We start from the raw sequence: 23,013 nt of genomic DNA, 5'->3' as shown, positions 1-23,013 counted from the left end.
CTGCCGTGTGAGTCCTGTGACCTCTACATGTGCACTGTTGTGAGTCCTGTGACCTCTCCATGCACATGGCTGTGTGAGTCCTGTGACCTCTGCATGTGCACTGCTGTGAGTCCTGTGACCTCTACATGTGCACTGCTGTGAGTCCTGTGACCTCTCCATGTGCACTGTTGTGAGTCCTGTGACCTCTACATGTGCACTGCTATGAGTCCTGTGACCTCTCCATGTGCACTGTTGTGAGTCCTGTGACCTCTACATGTGCACTGCTGTGTGAGTCCTGTGATCTCTCCATGTGCACTGTTGTGAGTCCTGTGACCTCTCCATGTGCACTGTCGTGTGAGTCCTGTGACCTCTCCATGTGCACTGTTGTGAGTCCTGTGACCTCTCCATGTGCACTGCCGTGTGAGTCCTGTGACCTCTCCATGTGCACTGCCGTGTGAGTCCTGTGACCTCTCCATGTGCACTGCCGTGTGAGTCCTGTGACCTCTCCATGTGCACTGCCGTGTGAGTCCTGTGACCTCTACATGTGCACCGTTGTGTGAGTCCTGTGACCTCTACATGTGCACTGCTGTGAGTCCTGTGACCTCTCCATGTGCACTGTTGTGAGTCCTGTGACCTCTCCATGTGCACTGCCGTGTGAGTCCTGTGACCTCTGCATGTGCACTGCCGTGTGAGTCCTGTGACCTCTACATGTGCATTGCCGTGTGAGTCCTGTGACCTCAATGAATTAATAGGTTAGCTAGTGAAACACAAGCTTAACCAAACTTTATTACATACCGTCTATATTTTAATTAATATAGTGTTTGCAGTCATTTCTAGGGCAATTTGGGAATTTGATGCCTAATTGTAAATTCAAATCTGAATTATTACATCATTGTTTAATGTGGAGAAAACCCACTTCTCTTAAATAGAAAACTGACACCAAGCAGCTTTTCAGCAGCTAGCACACTGGAACACAGAGCTTCCTTTATAGTGCTAATCAAGATCATATTTTTCCATTTGTAGTTGTATAGCCTCTTAAATTGGTATGAAGTACTGTTTTGGGAAGAAATCTGACAAACTGATTTTTGTGACAGTTACAGCAATGTCAACCCCAGCTGTTAGATTAAGGCCCTAAGCTATGAAAACATAGTTCCAGTTTCTACGCCAATTTCAATAGGAACACTGTAATATTGTAATGACCAGATCTTGGCCAAAAGACTGCTAGTCATAGAGATTGAATTTACAAAATGCCAATGTTTCCATGCATCCAAGTTCAGTCCTAAACTCTCTGCCACTTTCCTGCCCTCACTGTGTTGCTGATTAACTGGAGCCAGAAAAGAAAATGTTAATAAGATGATGCTACTAGGGACATGTCCTCTGTCACTGTTCTGATTTACCACTGTTGAGGGAGTTCAGCCAATGTAAGAAAAGAGAAGAAACACAGCAAGAGAAATAGATAATGGAAGAAATTATAACATTGCTACTTGAAGACAATTAATTATGTGTCTAGTAAGATGAATAAGCTAAATTTTTAAAGTTAGTAGACTGATAAATAGATTGTCTTGGTCAGTGTTCCATTGCTGTGAAAAGACACCATTATATCTATATAGTCATCCTAAAAGGGAGGAAATGGAGCATAGTGAGGAAATACTGGACCAAAACTAGTCCAAAAACCAGCTGGACAAACTCCAAATTCTGCATCTCCATATCTGATGTTAAAGTGCTCTTCAGATCTCCAACTGCTTTCAGCTTTGTAAACTGTAGCACACTTCTCTCTCTTGGGCTGGTTCCACTCCCTGTTAGCAGCTTCCCTTGGCAGGCATCCTATGACTCTGGCGTCTCCAACATCTTGGGGTCTGCAAGGCAATCCAGGCTTCAATTTCACAGCTTCACAAAGTGGCCTCTCTGGGCCTCCATGCAGGGACAGCCCTGACACACACCTGGCTTCGGTGGCTTTCCTTAGTGTGGGAGGGAGATTCCACAGCCCCTTTTTTGTATTCTTGACTATAAAGCCAGAACTATGGCCCAAACTGCCAACTTCTGCTGCTTGCTGGGGATGGAACTTGACCCCTAGTTCCATTACATCTGCTGATCATCTTTCTGTTGTTGATGGTTTTCCTCACTGATTAGATTTTTCTTTACTTCCTTTCCACAAGTTAGAAGCTTAGCTAGGTAGGATCTTGCCCTGAGTTTTCATTAGCCTTCTAGAAGAAATGATTGTTTATGTTTCAGGATTTGGAAGTGCTACACAGGGGCTTATGCCTTCAGAAATGTGATGTCCGTGGTGTTTTACAATTATAAAACTATAGAGAAATACATATGCTTTCTTGGCTTCTGGAATCTGCAGGGTCTGCTAGATCTGCCGTATTTTGCATAGTACTGTGCCATCTAGCAAATGCCCAATAGATATCTTTCACTTAATAGTGTAATCATTGAGGAGATGTTGACCAAGTCTATTGTGCTATTGTTTGAATACAAAATATCTTCCACAGGTTCAGTTTTGAGATCATGGTCCCTGGCCCATGATGCTATTGTGGGACCTTTAGGAGGAAGGGCCTTTGAAGGTGAGTCTCACCCTCTGTCCCCGCTTGCTTTCTTTGCTTGCTGATCAGCCACAATATGAACATTTGCTCTGCCTCATGCTCCTACCACGACAGTGACTGAAGTGTCTCTGCAGCCATGAGCCCAAACAAACCTTCTATTCCTCAAGTTGTGTCTGCCTGGTGTTAGTCACTGTAACATAAACAGAGTTAATGTATGTGGTGACAGGCACAAAGCAAGGGGAACCTGGAGTCCAGTTAGCCATTTGCAACAAAAATTGATTAGTATGAATTAATTTCTTTGATCCAGATACATATGAACCCGTGGACACAAGCTGTCCAATCAGGCTTGTGACAGGCAAGTAATAAGAATAGCAGGATGACTATGGAAGTGCTAAGAGGCCATGTCAAATCCACTACAGGCATATTTGTTGGGTAGGGTCAGAAACTAGCAGGCTGCACGGGCTTGATCTATGGTTTGACTCCGTCAAGGAATCTGCACAATTTGGGAAAGCTGAAGACCGGCATGAAGCCAAGGTTCTTGTGTTCAGCAGTCTGGGTAACTGGATAAAGGGTATGGTTGTGCGTGCTTGTCATTTTCACAAAGAATTTATGGGAAATGACTCGTAAGTGTTGCCATCGCTTGACATCATCACTGGCACTGGGAATCAGTGTGTCATCCAGAGCGGACTGCATGCTTCTCAACAGTGCTTTTCCAGGTTAATTGCAGTATCCATGAACACTTAAACTTGTTGTAGCTGCAACTTCTATCTAAGGCAAGCAGAAAGACTTTAAAGTCTGTATATGATTGTTCTCAGTGTGTGTAATAAAGGAAAGATTCATTTAGAGTCATTTAGTAGCAGGAACACCTATGCAGTAAGATATTTTTGCCTTATTTTCAGAGTCAACTTTGTGCAGACTGCTTGTATCATTCTATACATTTTTGGGAAATCAGTAAATGAATTGAACAGCATTTATTTGGATTAGGCTAAAAACAATAATTTGGATTTCGTCAAGACCTTGTTTTCCAACTTAGAAACTGGTCTTGGAAACATAGAAAACTGGCCTAATGGTTGCTAAGGATATGAATATAAAGGTTTTCATCTTGTGAAGCCTTATTTTCTCAGGGATTTAGACATAAACACTCTCGGGGACAGTTGGGAACACAGAACTACCTGTCATTACTCCACTATAGACCAAACATTTCTGATGTCCTCACACCTCCACCTGGAATAATCCTCCTGCCTATCAGCTATGTTGAAAGATAGTTTCTCCAAGATGAATTGTAGCTAGAGTTTTTCTGCCTGGCCCACAGTCAGGACAAATCTCTGTCACCTGCCAGTTCTACAGCCGCTCAGACCCAACCAAGTAAACACAGAGACTTATATTGGTTACAAACTGTATGGCCATGGCAGGCTTCTTGCTAACTGTTCTTATAGCTTAAATTAATCCATTTCTATAAATCTATACCTTGCCACATGGCTCATGGCTTACCGGCATCTTCACATGCTGCTTGTCATGGCGGCAGCTGGAGGCGTCTCCCTCAGCCTTCCACTTCCCAGAATTCTCCTCTCTCCTTGTCCCGCCTATACTTCCTGCCTGGCCACTGGCCAATCAATGTTTTATTTATACAGAACGATATCCACAGCAATGAATAGAATCTTTTTGGCTATTATTATGTAATTATCAAACAGACTACTGGATAGGGTGCACCAGAACAGGATGGCAAACCATTTACTTCCTAGTTATGTCTACTGCAACTTTCTGAGCATCAAGAAAGAAAGGCAGGTTGTTAAAAACCTATTTGTGAAAGAGTAATCACAGGACCAGTGTGAACTACATGTAAACGGGTATTTTAACATGATGGGTGGATAAGAGAAGCTGGTATGTCAACATTTCAAACTCTATGATCAAATTGGAATAATATCAAATGTGATTGCAATCTGAGGCAGTAGAATCCAATCTTTCTGGTATGATGGAAATGTCTCTGGGCATGCCCAGGGGGAGTGATCACTACAAGGTTGATGATACACTGATTCCCAGTGCCAACAATGACTTCAGGCTGATAGCAACCTTTACAAATTGCTTCCTGTAAATTCTTTGTGAAAATAACAAGCAATCCATTTTGCTTGAGAGTGACTTAGCTGAGGCACTCCACCCAAGGATCTGGATTTAATAAAACAAAATACATGTTGGCATTACAAATATTTTCTTTTCAGATGTAAGTTCCCCACAAAAGTTTTTGTAAAAAAACAAAAAAACAAAACAAAACAAAACAAAGCATTTTCATTCTCCTTTTTGAATTTTTTATTTATTTTGTGTATATGTGTATATGCCTGGGTGTATGTGTCTACACCACCTATGTGCAAGAGCCTTCCAAGGTCAGAAGAGGGCGTTAGATTCCCTGGAACCGGAGCTGCAGATGGTTGTGAGCTGCCATGTGGGTGGTAGGAATGGAGCCCTTATCCTCTGCAAAAGCACCAAGTGCTCTGAACTGCTGAAGCGTCTCTCCGGTGCCAGCTTTTCCACTTTCCACTTAGTGAAACGGATCCTTATGTACGGCCGGCAATTAGTTTAAATGAACTGGTGAGGAAGGATGGAAGGGGATGAAAGTCACTGATAAGGTGTGTTTGCGTGTGCGCATGTAAGATATTTGGGTTAATACTTACTGAAGACTTCAAAGCCACAAACACTCACCCCTCCATTTATTCATATATTCAGTGTGTATTATTTATTGAATACCAAGCAATGTTGAACGAAACAGAAAATGCCTTTGTTTTCATGGAGCTTTTTAATGATAGAAGGAAGATAGACAATGAACTAAAAGTTAGCCAAAGATAAATTCCTTAACAAAGATTTATATTTAATGAGCAAGACAGAGGAACTATCTGATTATAGAAGAGTACTGAGCGTACTTAGGATTTCATGGCTGGTAATATATATAAAAAAACCCACACCGGTTGTCGGCTAGCTTAGCATTGCTCACACATTATATATAATTCATGATCTTGCTCCTAAGACTCAAAGAGCTTACAATTGAACTTTTAAATTATTCCTAAAAGTCATGCAGACAAAGAGGGAAGGAAGAATCATCAGGACATTCAGATATTTTTCTATCTTCTAAGTGACAGCTATGTTGTCTTTAAAGTAACAATCAGTGTGAAGAAAGTTCAGAATTCTTAGGGTTTGAAGTTCATACTATGTGTTCTTTCCTATTTGGTAAAGAACCAATGTAGTCACTGGTATGTTTTTGGAATGTTCAATCTACTTTGCTCATTCCAAAAAATGCACTGTGATCATATGGAAATAGGAAAACTGGCTTAAAATTGTTTTTCAAAATTGAACAGCCATAGTAAGAAAGATCCTGCTGGACTGAGATAAGGCATGTGTTTAGCCAAAGTATATGTAGCCCTAAGTTCAGTCCCTAGCGTGCGCGCGCGCACACACACACACACACACACACACACACACACAGGGGCTGGTACAAGCACTGAAGACCTGGAGAGCCAGCAATGCGATTCAGTCCCAGGCCAAAGCCCTGAGAAGTACTGAGGTGTCGGGCCTGCCGACCTGGCCAAAAACACCTGAACAAGGAAGTGAGAATTAAAAGATAGTGACCTAAAAGAAAAGACAGAGACATGGGATAGAATCGGGGGTGGGGGGCTCTTAGTAAACACTGCAGCAACCCCAAATTTATTTCTCATAGCCTTTTCATACCCAAAGCAAAAGGGGCAAAGACTTCCTTACCGTGGTTCAATGAACAAACAAGTGTAAACACCTCCTTATTCTCAAAACATCCATTAATCACGCTTTGGCCAATCATCCTGTTATTCGGCCTTAAGGAGCAAAAACAAGCTTGAACTCTCTGACCTTAAGTCAAGATGGAATCAAGCCACAAGCTGGAGTCCCTGTGGGCTCCCACACTGAGGCTAACGATGGTACTTTCAGTAGAGGACGGTGCACGTTACACTGTGTAAGTCCCTGACTCCAGAGGCCTGAGATCAAGGGACCAAGTGTCCGAGTGTAGAAAGGTAGACACTCTGAATCAAGAAGGGAGTAAACTCCCCTCCTCTGTCTTCTTCCTGGGGCCTCAAAGGCTGGAGCAAGCCCATCTAGGTTCGTCGAGGGAGATCTTCTTTTTTGGGGGGGGCGGTTACTGATTCAAATACTTATCACTGCTGTAAACACTCTCACAGAAATAACGTTTTACCTACTATCTGGGTGACCCTTAACCTCAGAATACTGACAACTAAAGTTAACCATCCCAGCACCTTTTATAATCTTTCCTATTTTAATTTATATTACTACAAATGAGGCTTTCCATATTAAAAAAAAAAAATCCTTAACCTCATACATTGCTCTTTCCTATTGTATTGAATGAACATTTGCTTAAATGTTTAATAAATTTGGTTTTGGGGGTGGCACTTAAGTGACCTTAAAGAGATGAATGGGGGTGTCTGTGCAGCAACAGCAACAAGCTATGACTGGAGAAGACATCCCAGCTCTCCTCGTTCTCACAAACCTCAAGACTCTCTCCATTATACCCACCGTATAGTAGCCATTGCACATCATTTTCAGGAATCAGTATTCCATCATCCTAAGTTGCGTGGTTCCTGGTCTGCTGTTGTTCACTATAGTTTTTTAAATCAGTGTTTCTCATATTTCTCATTGTACTAGCAATGTGATGCTTTCTATTGGCACACTATTGTTGTGGTCCACCTATTTCACTGATGTTGTGCATGTGTGTGTCCCCCTAGCTGTTGGTTAATCTCATTGCTGAAGAGAGACAGGCAGACCCTTGGGCTCGCTGGATGGTCAGCCTAGTGTTCGTGAGTTCCAGGCCAACGAGAGACCCTGTCTCAGAAAACCAGAGTAGACAGCTAAGGAAACTCACACTCAAGGTTGTCCTCTGGTTTTCGTGCTTTTGAGGTAAGCACTTTGGTGACTCAGGTATCTCCCAGTCATCCTTTTTACTTTCTGGATTCTGAACTAAAAATCATTCTGTAGTTTGTGTTACACATTCCAGAGTAAAATGAGGTAACATGTAACATATGGCCAAGTATGCAAGTCCTGGCAGGCTGGCCTGTTTCTCAGGCCCTGGGCAGGTTATTTAATGTCCTTGGGGCAAGGTTTCCTCACTTAAAAGCACAGTGATAGTAATGGTGCCCATCTTGTGCAATTATGAATCTTAAATATGTACATGTCAGCCCTCAGATCTATGTTCAACACGTTGCAAGCATTCAGCCATGCCAGCTATTGTTAAAGTTTTTAGCATACCGTTTATCACATCTTAAAACTCAATAAATGCTCATTTCCCACTTTTCACCCACCAAAGTGGATGTTTTCCTCAGACAACATGTTTGACTCTTTCTTTTAATTATGGAAGAATAAACTCAAGTTGTAAATAATTTCAAAGGTCTAGTTTGATTTACACCATGTATGTCCAGAATGTTCCATATAAAGAATGGCAGCTTACAGAATCATGAAACACTTGTGGGAATCTCCTCCTCCTGTGTGAACTGTTCACACAGATGAAGGGTTTGACCAGGTCCTCTGGAAGAGCAGTCAATGCTCTTAACTGCTGAGCATCCCTCCAGCCATGATCTGATCGGTTCAACTATTTGTTATCAAGACATGTTTTCCCGGGGCCTGCAAGATGACTCTCTAGGGAAAGGCGTTTGCTGTGCAACCTGGTGTCCTGAATTCGGCCTCCAGAACACACGTAAAGGTGCCAGGAGAAAACCAACCTCACAAAGTTGCCCTCTGACCTCCACACATGAGCTATGGCACCTTCACACACACACACACACACACACACACACACCCCACACACACTACACACACACCCCACACACTACACACACATACACATTACACACATACCACACACCACACACACACACACACACTACACACACCACACACACCACACACCACACACTATACACACACACTACACACATCACACACTCACCACACACACACATACATACTACACATACCACACACTATACACACACCACACACTACACACACACCACATGACACAAACCACACATACACACCACATATACCACACACATACACACACACATACTACACACACCAATTTTTTTTAAAAATAGGCATGATAGTGCACTATTAACCCTAGCACTCAGGAAGCAGATGCAGAAGGATCTCTGTGAAGTCTGAGGCCATCCTAGTCTACACAGCAAGTTCCAGGCCAGAGAAGGCCATATAATAAGACTCAGTACCCTTCTAAATGTGTATCACTTCCTATGGTGATATTTTGTTTATGCTCTAACAAATATAGCTTGCCTGGAGATCAGAGGACAGAGTCAGCCACTAGTTAGCCATAGAGGCCAGGCAGTGGTGGCACACACCTTTAATCCCAGCCTTAGGGAAGTGGAAACAGGAAGTGATACGGCTGGGTGGAAAGAGGAATATAAGACAGGGGGAGACAGGAGCTCAGTCTCTTTCAATCTGAGGATTCCGTAAGAGGTAAGAAGTCTGTCTGGTGATTGGCTGCTCTGCTTCTCTGATCTTTCAGCATTTACCCTGATATCTAGCTCTGGGTTTTTATTATTAAGATCAATTAGGATTCATTCATGTTACATCTGGCATCCATCTTTTGGGGCACGAAAAAGCTACTTCCCTGTGGCTTTGTATCCACCAGCTCAGGCCGGAGCTACACACAGCCAGAGTCACCACCCCACCAGCTAGATTTTCCTTTTCTTCCCCAAGCCCTCAGAGGGAGTCTGGGGTTTTTCCGGTTGTAGCCTCTCTGCAGCAGACTCCACAGGCTTCTGGGCTCCAGAAGCCACAGGAGTTAGCCGCTTTCACACATTCCCCCATGCAGACGGCTGGCTCTTTGGCTTCCTCCCTCTCCTGGTGGGTGTGGCTTTCCCTGGACCCCCTCCTCAGGCTGCCACACTAGGCAGCTGCCTCAGTTCATCATCATCTGAATCATCATTGTCAGCAGACTTGGTGAGTTATTGGGATTTCTTAAAGGGAAGAATTAGTTAAAAAAAAAAAAAGGAGAGAGAGTTTTTTTCCACATTAAAATATGGGGAACATTTTTACAATGGAGGGAGTTAGATCTCTTTCTGAAAATACATTAGGCAGTATAAAAATGGAGCAATTTAATGGGAGGATAATTAATTTAGATGGGATTTACATAATGTCAATTATAAATATTATTTGTTTGATCATTTTGTTCTATCATTTAAAAAGTTGGTAAATATGAGTGCCAAGATAAAAGTTTTAGAAAAACTTGTTAAAACAGATCATAGAGATATTCAGACCCAGACAGAGGAATTTAAAGGAGAACCAATCTCAGCATTGCATTATAAGGTTACAGAGAAACAGCCTAAGTCTTTCAAACAGCCAACTGTAATTTATCAGGAACTACCAAATGATAGATATCCCCTGGACTCTATAAGGGCTGAATGGACTCATGCAAATGTTAGATTTGAGGAGATTGAAGGAAGCAATAGTCTCATATGGCATTCATTCACCTTTTGCGAAGCAGATGTTAAACTTGTGGTCAACAACACCTGTGGAGCCTCCATGGGACTGGACTAGGCCCTCTGCATAAGCAAGACAGTTGTGTTGCTTGATCTGCCTAAGGGGGCCCTGGCAGTAGGATCAGGATCCACCTCTGGTGCATAAGCTGGCTTTTTGGAGCCCACTACCTATGGTAAGACACTTTGCATAGCCTTGATGCAGGAGGAGGGACTTGGATCTGCCTCTACTGCCCTCCCATGGGAGGCCTTACCTTCTTATAGGAGGGAATGGGGGTGGGTTGGGGGGAAGGCTGGAGGGGCGGGATCTGTGATTGGTATGTAAAATGAATAAAAAATTTCTTAATAAAAAAACTTCACAGTGAACTTGTAATAAAATTATCCCTCAAGACTGGAGAGATTTGGTTATAGCAGTTTTGGAGGCTTGTGCTCAATTTCAATGGAGGACCTGGTGAAAAGATGAGGCTGAGACCATTGAACAATGCAGTAGGAATAGAGGTATGGAAATCTCCCAAGACCAACTTCTTGGAGGGGGAGATTATGCTAATGTACAAACGCAATCTTTATATGATGACCACACCCTGGCTTTATGCTACAAGGCAGCCTTGAATGCTTGGGACAGAATTGAAGAAGTAGGAAAGAAAATTGAGTCATATACTAAAGTCATGCAGGGCCCCAAAGAAACATTCACTGATTTCTTACAGAGATTGACTTCAACAGTAAGTAGAATTATACCAAATTCAGAAGATATAATAATTGAATAATAATTGAATCTCTGGATTTTGAAAAATGCTAATGAACCATGCAAAAGGGTAATTAGGCCATTAAAGGCAAGTTCAGCACCCTTGGAGAATTGGATCTGAGATACAATTAAAATTGAATCTCAAAGCCATGATGATGCTTGGGTGGGAGAAGTGATTTCCAGAGGTTAGAAGAAAAATAGTAATGTCAAATGTTTAAATTGCAGTAAACAAGGTCACCTAAAAAGGGATTGTAAATAGGGTATTCCTAGAAACAATGCTTTTTCTAAGAATAATCCAAACAGAACACCCGTCTCTTCTGGAGTATGCAGAAGGTGTGGCAAAGGCGGACATTGGACTAATGAATGCAGATCAACAAGGGACAGTCAAGGTAACCCTTTATCATCGGGAAATGCCTTGAGGGGCCTCTCACAAACCCCCATGTCAAATTTGGTTCAGTCCTTTCTTGTCATCATGGAGGAAACTCCTTCCCAGAGCAATTAAAGAACCTAATACCTATTGTAAAAAAACAAAAAACATACTGCTTAGAAGCTAAAACAAAAATTTCGGAGGAAACTGGAACAAGAGAGACCTCTAGATTAGAAGAGATCATAGTTCATCAACCAGTGTGACCATTCAATCTAAACTAACTTACAAGACTAACAAATGTTTTTCATTTGATCAGATATAACTTGCCAAAAGGGAAACTCCCGAAAGTTAGGTTTGTGGAGGGTTTTGTTTTTGTCTTTTCAGGGAAATAAAAACATCTTGAGGAATTTAAAGACCTTTGGACAAATAAGCATCCAAAGAAGAAGGGAGAACTACCTAGAAAAAATTAGCAAGAAAAATAATAATCTGACCTAATGTGATCTGAAGTCTCCAAACAGATGATGGGGCTCCACAATGACAACTCCATCAGGATGATGATAATGCCACTAAGCTGACAAACACCACCTAAAGACTGGCTTTGGACTACAAACTGCTTAGGACAATTTCAAGGTGGATAGCTAAGATGATCCAGCCTCACAGACTACTCTAGCCAGGACTTGAGAAAAGCCCTGCACTTTTCCATTTCACAGAGACTGGACAACAAATAGTGCAGCTACCTCTCCCAGAACTTGACAATTAACCTAACCCAGAACTTGACAATTAACTTAAATTTTTCTTTTTAGGATCCACTAAAGATGCCATTGCCCCCAGACAACAGGAAGTAAGTTTAAGAACATGATGCCCACATTCCCAAGAGTGTAATTTTCAGTCATTCAGTGAGTTATGGATTTTTGTCATTGTTTAGGGTGGTTGGTTAAAAGTTATTAGTAATGGTCAGGAAAAAAGCTGAACAAAGGAGATTAGATTCAGGGTTCCTGTTTTGAAAAATAAGGATATATATATATATATATATATATATATATATATATATATATATGATAGAATAAAAGGGTAGATTATTGATTAAACTCTGAAAAAAAGGAGAGAATATAGATATGATAAGATAAAAAGAAATCATTGAATCTACTTTTAAAAATCAACTACTAGTTTTAAATATTTTACATTGGATTAGACTTTTGTATATTGATACAAATTTGAGATTAATTTGTTAGAACATACTGTGCATACATTTCTACTCTTGTTCAAAGTATTGTACTTACACAACTCATTTGACAATGTAATGCAAATTTCTAGTCCTTGAAAGTTATTATTAAAAACCAATTAGGATATAAAGAAATGCGAGTTAGTAGCTAGTCGTTATAATCAAACTTGCCATATTAGGTATATTTCAAGGTCAAACAGATATAGTATAGACAAGTCATCTTCAGACACTTCAGAGATCTATAGAATATGACATTTAAGATGTTTTAATATCATAGGTTCTTTTTTTTTTTTATGACAATGAGACATGCCTGCTCCTGGCAGCACCAATCTACTTCAGAGAAGATGATGGGCATCAAAGAAAACTCCATATGGAGTTTATTTTCTTTGCATCAAAAAGTAGCCACTAGGCAAGAAATTGTCTTTGCCTTGACTGCTGACAGTAGGCTGTCCAAATGGAAAATTTGGACACAAAAGAAAGTGACTGCCGAACTTTACCAAGACAAGGTGGGACAGCCCTTCAGAAAATCCTGTATCACAGATAAGTCTATCAGATATGCTAGGCCTGTAGGCCAAAGATGGATGTCCCAACATAGTAGAGGAACCTTGGGTGACTGTCCAGGCAGCCAGATGTTTCTGTCATTTCTCACATTGTTTTGAAAGTCACTTGCTTGTACTTCCTGCTTACTCAGGTATTATTATTTCCTTCTCGGGTCTCTGATGGAGTTGAACACTAGATAGTTATAGTTTTCCTTGTTAACAAATTCAGAAAACAGGTTTAAAAGTGTATAAGTTTGAGAGACATCAAAAGATAGTTTTCAGTTGGTAATACAAGTTGGGATAGAAAGTAAATTAGGTACAACACTTTGGACTCACTAAAGTAAGATAAATAACAGAGTATTTGCTCTGAATTTGTCAAATGTTAGTGGACTAGACATTATTGATATAATTATTGCCTGTATATACTGTATATAGTTATTGTACTCATTGTATATAGTTTTTCTTGTATTAGTTATAACCTTTTTTGTTTTAGACAAAAAGGGAAATGTGGTAATATTTTGTGTATGCTGTAGCAAATGAAGCTTGCCTGAAGATCCGAAGGCAAAGCCAGCCACTAGTTAACCATAGAGGACAGGCAATGGTAGCACACACCTTTGATCCTGGTCCTTGTGATCTCATGCCTTTAATCGCAGCACTAGGGAGGTTGAGACAGGAAGTGATATGTCTGGGAGGAGAAAGGAATATAAGGTAGGAGGAGAAAGAAGCTCAGTCTCTTTCAGGCTGAGGATTAGGTAGAGGTAAGAAGTCTCTAATGGCTAGCTGCTCTGCTTCTCTGATCTTTCAGCATTTACTCCAATATCTGGCTTTGGGTTTTCATTATTAAGATCAGTTAGGATCGTGCTACAATTTCCTTAATCATTTTTGGATGCCAGGACAGGGTTAGAGCTGAAGCACTGTGGTGAATTTATTCCCTGGTAGGCTGGAGAAATAGCTCGGCGTTTAGGAGTACTAGCTGCTCCTACAGAGACCTGAGTTTGATTCCCAGTCCACACATGGTAGCTCACAACCATCAATAACTCCAGTTCCGGGTTATCTGACACCCTCTTCTGGCCTCCACAGACACCAGGAACACACGTGGTGCAGAGGCATACATTCAGGCAAAACACCCAGACACATAAAATAAACAACAAAAACCAAAATCAAGAAAATATGAAGACAAGGCCATACAATATGGAGACCACATTCTTCTTAAAATCAGCTTTGTATATGTTTGCATGTACACAGTGTTTGTACATGAATGTGGGGACATGCATGCCATGGTGTGCATATTATGGTCAGAGAACAAGCTCAGGTAGCAGTCCTTGCCTTCCACCTTGGAGGCAGGGGCCCTTGTTGTTTTCTCCATGAGTACACCAGATTGTCTGGCCCATGAGCTTCCAAGGGTTCTTCTGTCTCTGCTTCCCTTTCCTTGGAGGAGCCCTGGGATCATAGATACAAACAGTCAGCTATACTTGGGTTCCTGGGATTCAAACCCAGGTCTCCAGGCTTGCACAGTGAGCACTTTTACTCAACAAGCCCTCTCCAAGCTCCTCAGACCACCTGTCTGCTTAAGGACTCAGGCAGAAGGGCTGTGCCAAAAGCTTTGAAAATCAGATTGGAGAAATGGTATTTGCTATAAATTTCTCCAAGCATTATACGGATGTATTGCTGCACCAGAGTTCCAGACAGGCCCACCACATCATATTTAGAATTAACATTTTTTATGTTAAAACGAGTATGAGTTTTATGTACCTTCAATTAATAATTATGATTAGGCATGGATTGAACCCATTATTACCAAAATATTCAGTAATAAGATATTTCTCAGGAATTCATTTCCGTAGTTTCAATAAGACACTTGCAAATGTCTAGCAGGACTGCTAAAAATAAACAGAGTAAGAGTTCTGGCTGGGCAGTGTTGGCGCCCACCTTTAATCCCAGCACTCAGGAGGCAGAGCCAGGCGGATCTCTGTGAGTTTGAGGCCACCCTGGTCTACAGAGCAAGATCCAGGACAGGCACCAAAACTACATGGAGAAATCCTGTCTCAAAAAAACAACAAAAAAAAAGAGTTCTGGTTAGGGGTGGCCCTTGGAGCTGCTGAGGTCTCCCCTAGTTTACGACAAAGTCTCCATCAGACCGACTTTTATCCTGCCCACATCCCTTACCTGCCAGGGCCTCTTGTAACATCTGTGATTCTGCCTAAAGACTTCAACTGTGCAGTCAGACAGAATTGAGGACAGGCTAGACACACTGGGAACTAACAGCATGGAGGGATGGGGACAGGCACCCTCACTCCTCAGGTGGGGGATAGGGACAGGCACCCTCACTCCTCAGGTGGGGGGTGGGGGCAGGCACCCTCACTCCTCATATGGGGCATGGGGACAGGCACCCTCACTCCTCAGGTGGGGGATGGGGACAGGCACCCAACACTGTACCAGAGGCTTCTAGAGCTGTTGCTCCCCACTTGACAGCAGCGAGCAGATGTTCTTGGACACTTCATGTGGACTTCTGTGGGTCACATCTGGATAAACTGTTTATGCTAAAAATCTGCTCTTTGGTGTCTGCTTATGCCTACAATAAAGTTTCATTCCCAGCCCCTAGGCCCTGTTACCTCAGTATTTGGTACCCAGAGAAATGTGAGAGGTGTGGAGATGGGCAGACCTTTGAGAACCGATCGCCCCCAACGCCGAGGACTTTGGCCCTTGAAACCACTGACACATGCATCTCCTGTGTCCCCCACTGACACATGCATCTCCTGTGCCCCCCCACTGACACATGCATCTCCTGTATCCCCCCCACTGACACATGCATCTCCTGTGCCCTCCCCACTGACACATGCATCTTCTGTATCCCCCCCACTGACACATGCATCTCCTGTGCCCCCCACTGACACATGCATCTCCTGTGTCCCCCCCCCCATGGACACATGGGAAGGGCTTCTAAAGCACAAGGTTGTGCTATTCGCTTTCTTTGGTCCTGCTCAAGTCTTCATTTAGAAAATATCAACTTTGTTTCTGGTTTAGTTTCTTTTATGTTTTCGACTTCCATTTCTCTCTTTTTAGAGCTATCCATGGAAGGACTGACAAGCAATTTAATCCATACTGGGACTGAAATTCTACAGTTGGTGATAAAATGTAAATCAATATATATTGACTTAAGAATTATGACTGAGACAAAGAGGGAGAGATAGCTCAGTGGTTAAGAGCACTTGTTGCTCTTGCAGAGGACCCAGGTTTGGTTCCCAGCATCCACATGATGGCTCACAACAATCTGTAACTCCAGTTCTAGGGGACTCGATGCTCTCTTCTGATCTCTGAGAGCACTAGGCAAGCACATGATGTACAGACCTATGTGCAGGAAAAACACTCACATACATACAATAAAATAAAGTCTTTAAAAATTAAAAATAACGACTGAGAATTTTATGGTTAGGGAGTTTAGACTTGCTGTGAGCCACAGAAATATGAAGTAGGAACTCAGTTGACAATGGCAAAAGCTAATACCTGGAAGAGTTAATAATTCTTCCAGAGGATAAAGCCAAAACTCAAGGAGTCTTGGTGATGTTGGCTTTTGAATGTATTAATTGTTTCCTGCAGTGAATTTCTTGTGTGCTATTGTAGCTTTCCTATTTGATTCTTTTCCCAAGATCTTCTAACAGTGTGGTTGATCATTCATTTGGGCACAATTTCCCCTATACAATTGGAGTATTTTAGATAACATCCCCCAACTGCGTGCCTTTCTGTAACTATCTCCATTAGCAAGTATCTGGCCGGGGCCATCTCTGGACAAAAGCGTTTTTATCTGAGATACTTCTCAAACATCCAAGGACAGACTACAGATAGATAAGCATTCAGACCACCTGCTAGTCTCCTGAAATAACGTAAATATCCGTACTGAGACAACTGCCAAACCTAGGCAGATGTTAGGTACAAAGCTTTGTTTCTTGTGCAAATTAAGCTTAAACCCTCCTCCTCTATCAGTCTTTTTACAACCTTTTGGGTTGTAAAAGAAAGCCTGACAGTCACTGCCTGGGGAAAACTCTTATCTGCCTTTATGACCCTGAAAGAATTCAAGCCTGGTGACCTTGCTTTGGCCAGAGAATTGCTGATTGTATGGGTATATAACTGGAAACCTCAGAGACTTGAGAACTAAGATGAGGGAACTAAGATAGAGCTAAGAGAGGAGAACAGAAAAATATAGAGAAAACCAGGCAAGAAAGGAGCTAAGTATGAGAACAGAAAATGAATCTGTGTAGAGAGAGAACTGACTCAGAAGAATAAAGTGAATGAACTAAAGAGTTTCATGTATGTAGATTCATTCGACAGACATCCCTCAGATGAATTTTCATCACTGGTAGAGTCTCTTCTGCAACTCTGGGAAAAGACTATAAAGGGCTAGACCCCTGTAGTCTGTTATAGACTGATGTTTTGGAGAGAGAGAATAGGGATAAGGACCTGGTGAGCAAAGAACCTCACAGGGAGTGCTGGGTCCCTTAACCCAGTCTTGTCTCCTATTTTGCAGAAAAGTGAACTGACGCAGGAAGTAAAGCTGTTGGTGCAGGGTCTCACAGCTTGGAGAGGTGAGCAGCCCTCCTTATCTCTCAGGTACCTCCTGCTCTGCCAGAGGCTGCTCAGCTCCCTTCTGGTACAGGGCCAGCCCCATCACAGCTTTCATCCTTTGTTAACTTTGGAATTTGCCTTGACCATTCGGCCTGGAAAGTATGAGAACAAATAGAACATTCTATTAAGTGCCCTCCACACAGCACAGCAGCAGCTATCCCAAGAATGCTTTGTATATGGGGTGAAAATATTGTTTGTTCTGTTTTAATTCTTGGGGGAAAAAAATCTAGTTGCATGAATTTTTTTTTTTTCCCTTCAGAATTAACTGTGAGTACCATATTCTTTGTCCTTTGGAAAAGCAGAAAACAAAGTAGCCATTGTAGGTCCCCTTTTTAGACCCAGGGACCAACGGCACTGCTCACTCCTCCCACTGAAGGCCACAGATACTGGTCTCCTGGAGAGTGCCGACAGCCCAGGGTGGCAGAAAGCTGCTGAGTAAGCTTGTCCTCAACCCAAACCCGATTCCAAAGGACAATTCTTCTGATTGTTCTTGAGTCTTGTCATATCAAATGTGCTCAACAAGAGCTTCCAATTTCTGTTTGGGGAATAAAAATAAAAAAGACCAACACATTCTTCTTATGTCTGTGCAATTGAAACAGAGGCAAGAAGCTGGGGAACACCAGAAAGAGTCCTTTGATATGTACCTCAGCTGATTTCCCACTCAAGTCCCGAGACATGAATGAACATAACACACAGTTGTTCCTCTGTCTCCTGGGGAGGTTGGCTCCAGGCCAGACCCTCAAGTCTCTTATATAAAAGGCACAGCATTTGCATATAACCTATGGGCATCCTCCTACATAAACAATCTCTAAATTAATTCTGATACCTAATACCACATAAATACTAAGTAACTAACAGTTATACTGTATCTCAGGGAATAAAGACAAGAAAAACATCTGTTCGTGTTCAGAAGAAACGGAGTTCTGCTGACCATTTTTGACCTGTGGTTGGTTAGATCTACAGTTATGGAAACTACAGATGTAGAGAGCTTGTTCCTAGATGGAGCTGTTAGGGTCCCTGCGACAGCCTTGATATGTAGGCCCAACCACCCATCCTCAATAGGTCAACAAAACTGACGGATAGAAGTGAAAGCAGAGAGCTGTCCCAGCAGTGGGTGTGAGAGACAGTGCTGGTGGCCCCTTCCAGGATCCTGAGATCCAGAAAAGCTGGGGTCTGAGCGGCTCCCCCAGAGTTACTGATCTATGAAATGGCAGAGAATGGAAAAAAATCGTGACCAACAAATGTAGCAATGAGTAAGGGACAGCACAAGGCAAGCTTCACAGGCCCTTCTTCAGTACATAAAAGAAGAAAAGGGATAGAGAAGACGGAATATTGTCCTGTGGAGACATATTACCTCATTACCTTGCAGTATTTTTCTCTGGAAACTCTTGTAATTTTGAAGGAATGGACTTCAAACTTGTGGTATTGTCAAAACATTTGTGGTGTTTTTACTACTTCTTGCCGTGCTTACAGCTACGTACAATCTGGAAAGAGCACACCAACAGTATGTGCAGTGGTTAGAGAAGCAGTTTCTTTCAGATGGCTACTGGATAGGCTCGCATACCTTCCTGCTTTATCTGGGCCCACACACAGCTTCAGTTACAGTAGCTAATTATGAATGCAATGTTGTGGAAAATTAATTTAAGATGCGTTACATTTGTTTATGCTGTGGAACATTTGTTTAATGATGCAAAGATGTGTTACATTCTTTTATGTTGCATAAAAGTTTGTTTAACTCTGTGAAGCTGTGTTACTTTGCCTGTCTAAAACACCTGATTGGTCTAATAAAGAGCTGAACGGTCAATAGCAAGGCAGGGAGAGGGATAGGTGGGGCTGTCAGGCAGAAAGAATAAGTAGGAGGAGAAATTTCATAAAAGAGTTCGAGGAATGAGAAAAGGAGAAGAGGAGGACATCAGCTACACAGCAAGCCATGAAGTAAGGAGTAAAGAATGGTATACAGAAATAGAGAAAGATAAAAGCCCAGAGGCAAAAGGTAGACAGGATAAGTTAAAAGCTGGCAATAAACAAGCCAAGCTAAGGCCAGGCATTCATAAGAAAGAATAAGCCTCCGTGTGGTTTATTTGGGAGCTAGACAGCGGATCCCCAAAGAGCAAAGAGCCAGAGAGTTAAAAACAACCAACGACAGTGCAATGCAGTTAATTTCCCAGAGCCACCTTATCCTGACCAGATTATCTATCCAGATGAGAGTGCCCTGTGCGGAATACCATCTCAAATTAGAATTGAGGCCTGCACGTGGCCAGGGCAGCTTAACTCTCAGGTGCTGAACCAGATGATGAAGAATATCAAGAATTTGAAGAAATGCTGGAACATGCAGAGAGGTCACAAGACGTTGCATCGGGGGCTAAACTGGCAGTTTAAAACCTGGCATAGAAAGCTGGTCTGTTTTTAATTTGGGCCTGTGTTTCTATTCCAAACCCCATTTGACCAGGCTGGGAACATGTGGGCACTCCCTTGTACCTTTTTGGACCTTCTTTGGTGCAACCCTGATTGCAAAAGCAATCCATTAAACTACATATCCAGAAAATCTTTGTCATACTATCTTTCTGAAAGCACGTCGTGGAGCAGATGATGACATTCACTGGTACTGTTCCTGCAGAGGTCCGTCTCTGCAGGAGCCTTTTCAGTAATACCTTGGCACACAGCATGGAGAAGTGTCCTGGAAGCTTGAGAAGCTGGTCACTGTAATGGAGTGTTACCTCATCCTGGTTATCATTAATTCCATGGCACATAGTTATGCCAAGTGAGTCCAGCAGAACTTGAACTCAGAGGAGAAAACTAAATAAGCAGAGAAGGTTTTTATCTGCAGAAGTTAGCATGGACGGGTTCCTCCTTACACTGGGAGGGCTCAGACCAGGAGGGAAGGTCCCCTTTTCCAGCCTGTATTGATTTTTAGAACATTCTTCCTGAAAGCAGTTTAGTCTGCATTTTACATTGACATGCTTTCCTTTATGTGCTAACGTAAGGTCTCCACCCTCCGTTCGATACAGGTTGTATTTCCTTAGGGTGGATGTGATATTCTATTGTAGATTCAACAAAAATTGGCCTTCTGTTACTTTCAAAGGGCCCACATGATGTGATTGGAGAACTCCTGCCACACAAAACATTCTAAAGTATGTTAAATATTTCAGGCTTCTTAGGCTTGTCACAAATGATTTTTTTTTAAGTCATCAAGTGTCTATAAGTTATATATATTGGAGAGTGATCTTGCATGTCTATCATGGAACAATTTTATATGTCTTCCTTTCCCACCCTCAAAAAGATCACTTTATGATACATTGCACACCCTCTGGGGAAAATGATCTTTAAATTCTGAGACAGTATAAGGAAAGTCTGGTCAGTGCCCCCCCCCCCCATGAGCACACCATTTTTTATTCTGTATATTTAGAATGAAGTTGTGAGAAACTTTAAAAAGACATCTTGAATCATGGGGGTGGGGGTGAAAAGCAGTTGTTCAATATGCCCACCCTGAAAAGAGAGGCAGATCAGTGGATCCTCTACTGACCGAAGTCCAGCTTTGGAGTGCAGACAAGAGATCTGGGTCTAAACAGAAGGCAAGAGGTATGCATAACTCCATCCCACCAAGGTGCGGTCCTGTCAGCGTGGCACTGACCTCCACCCATCACTGCCTGAGCTCCCAGCTCTCCTGAAAGGTGGCCTGACAGGTTGTCAGAACTGTGGGAAATCTCTTTTGGGAGACAAGGTCCTCCTCTGACTGGCACTGGCTTCAGCCCTTCCTTCTCCCAGATGAGACTGCTGGGAAAATTCCCATTCCTTGGAGTGTATCATGATCTCAGTGGGCTGATAGCTGAGAGAGAGGCATGAGGATTTTTTGAGAATAGCATTCATTCTGCCCAGAGGGTTATGCACTTACTGTATTTACTTGTGTCTGGATTTCAAGATTTTATTTTCGGTACTTTCTATGGGCTAGGAGATTGATATTCTGAGAATGAATGTGCTTTTATCAACCTCCAGTAATAGTGACTCAGGCATAGTTGTAGATCCATTAAAATACAACTTTCTCTGCCCACACTATGCTTCATTTTTTAAAGTGGGGCATCATTAGCCCACTTAGTGTTCGCTTTAGAACAATGCAGTTCACCACAGAGTCATTTAATTAAAAGCTAATTTCCTGTAGTGTAAAATTTCAGGCAATTCAATATCAGTTGAGCAATACACTGACAGTAATGTTATTTCTACTCTCATTTTCTGCATTGATTCACGTTTCACTTGAATCTAATTGGGCATGTCTCACTACAGAAAACATCCCTCCCCTGCAGAGAACTGGGTGTGTGCTGCTGTTGGGTATGGATGTGGGAAGGCCAGCCTGAGAATACCTTGAATCTAACACATGTGTTTCACAACTAAAACATGAGTGCAACCTCCAATCCATCCACCTTCCCTAAGTCCACCTCTGTGCTGATTCCTGCTTCTCCTACAAGAGAGTTAAAATAGATAAAAATTAGAGACTCTAGGAAAGTCAGCGTTCCGAAGGGAGGACATTATAGTAAAGGGGAGTAGCTCTAACAGGCTGCATCCAGGAGCAAAGAGCAGCCAAGGATGGGCTCTTCCTGGAAAAACATCCTCATGAGAGCAAACAAATTGGCAAATAAAAGCTGAAGGGGCGGAGTCCTCTGGGAAAATAATACAATCTCTTTCTCATCCTAATACTGTCAATTCAGCCCAGTTACTTCCCTCCTTACAGACCAGCTGCACCAAGATGGACTTCCATTCGCTGGGAAAGGAAAGGAGACAACTCAGGAGCATGGTGTGCTTCAGGAAGAGTGCTGTATGGGGAGATTATGTGTATAAAGAGTGAGAACACAGGATGACACTCCAGTAGAAGAGACAGGAAAGTATTTAGAGCAGGCAAGGCAAGATTGTAGCTAGAGTTTTCCTGCCTGACCCACAGTCAGGACAAAGCTCTGTCACCCGCCAGTCCCACAGCCGCTCAGACCTGACCAAGTAAACACAGAGACTTATATTGCTTACAAACTGTATGGCCATGGCAGGCTTCTTGCTAACTGTTCTTATAGCTTAAATTAATCCATTTCCATAAATCTATACCTTGCCACGCGGCTTGTGGCTTACCAGCATCTTCACATGCTGCTTGTCAGGGCGCGGCTGGCAGTCTCTCCTTCTGCCTTCCTGTTCTTTCTTTTCTCCTCTCTGTTAGTCCCGCCTATACTTCCTGCCTAGCCACTGGCCAATCAGTGTTTTATTTATTGACCAATCAGAGCAATTTGACATACAGACCATCCCATAGCAATGGTATGCACCTGTAATCCCAGAACTCAGAGGTAGGGGAGGGGAATAGCCTGGACTACACAGTGAGTTTCAAGCCAGTGTGGACTATTTACCTTGTCAAGAGGTGGAGGGGAAGAAGAGAAGGGGGAAGAGAAGAAGGAAAGAAGGGAAGAAGAGGAGCAGGGAGGGAAGGAGGGAGGGAGGGAGGGAGGGAGG

At 42.5% G+C, this 23,013-nt stretch overlaps 1 pseudogene; it reads left to right on the top strand.

The window, feature by feature from the left end:
• Positions 1–18,739: 18,739 nt before the first annotated feature.
• On the top strand, positions 18,740–20,336 carry LOC131920911 (vacuole membrane protein 1-like; annotated as a pseudogene).
• The last annotated feature ends 2,677 nt before the right edge of the window (positions 20,337–23,013 follow it).

The sequence above is a fragment of the Peromyscus eremicus genome, chromosome 10, assembly GCF_949786415.1.
Source record: "Peromyscus eremicus chromosome 10, PerEre_H2_v1, whole genome shotgun sequence".
NCBI classification, from domain to species: domain Eukaryota; kingdom Metazoa; phylum Chordata; class Mammalia; order Rodentia; family Cricetidae; genus Peromyscus; species Peromyscus eremicus.
This window is presented reverse-complemented; position numbering and strand designations above follow the sequence as displayed.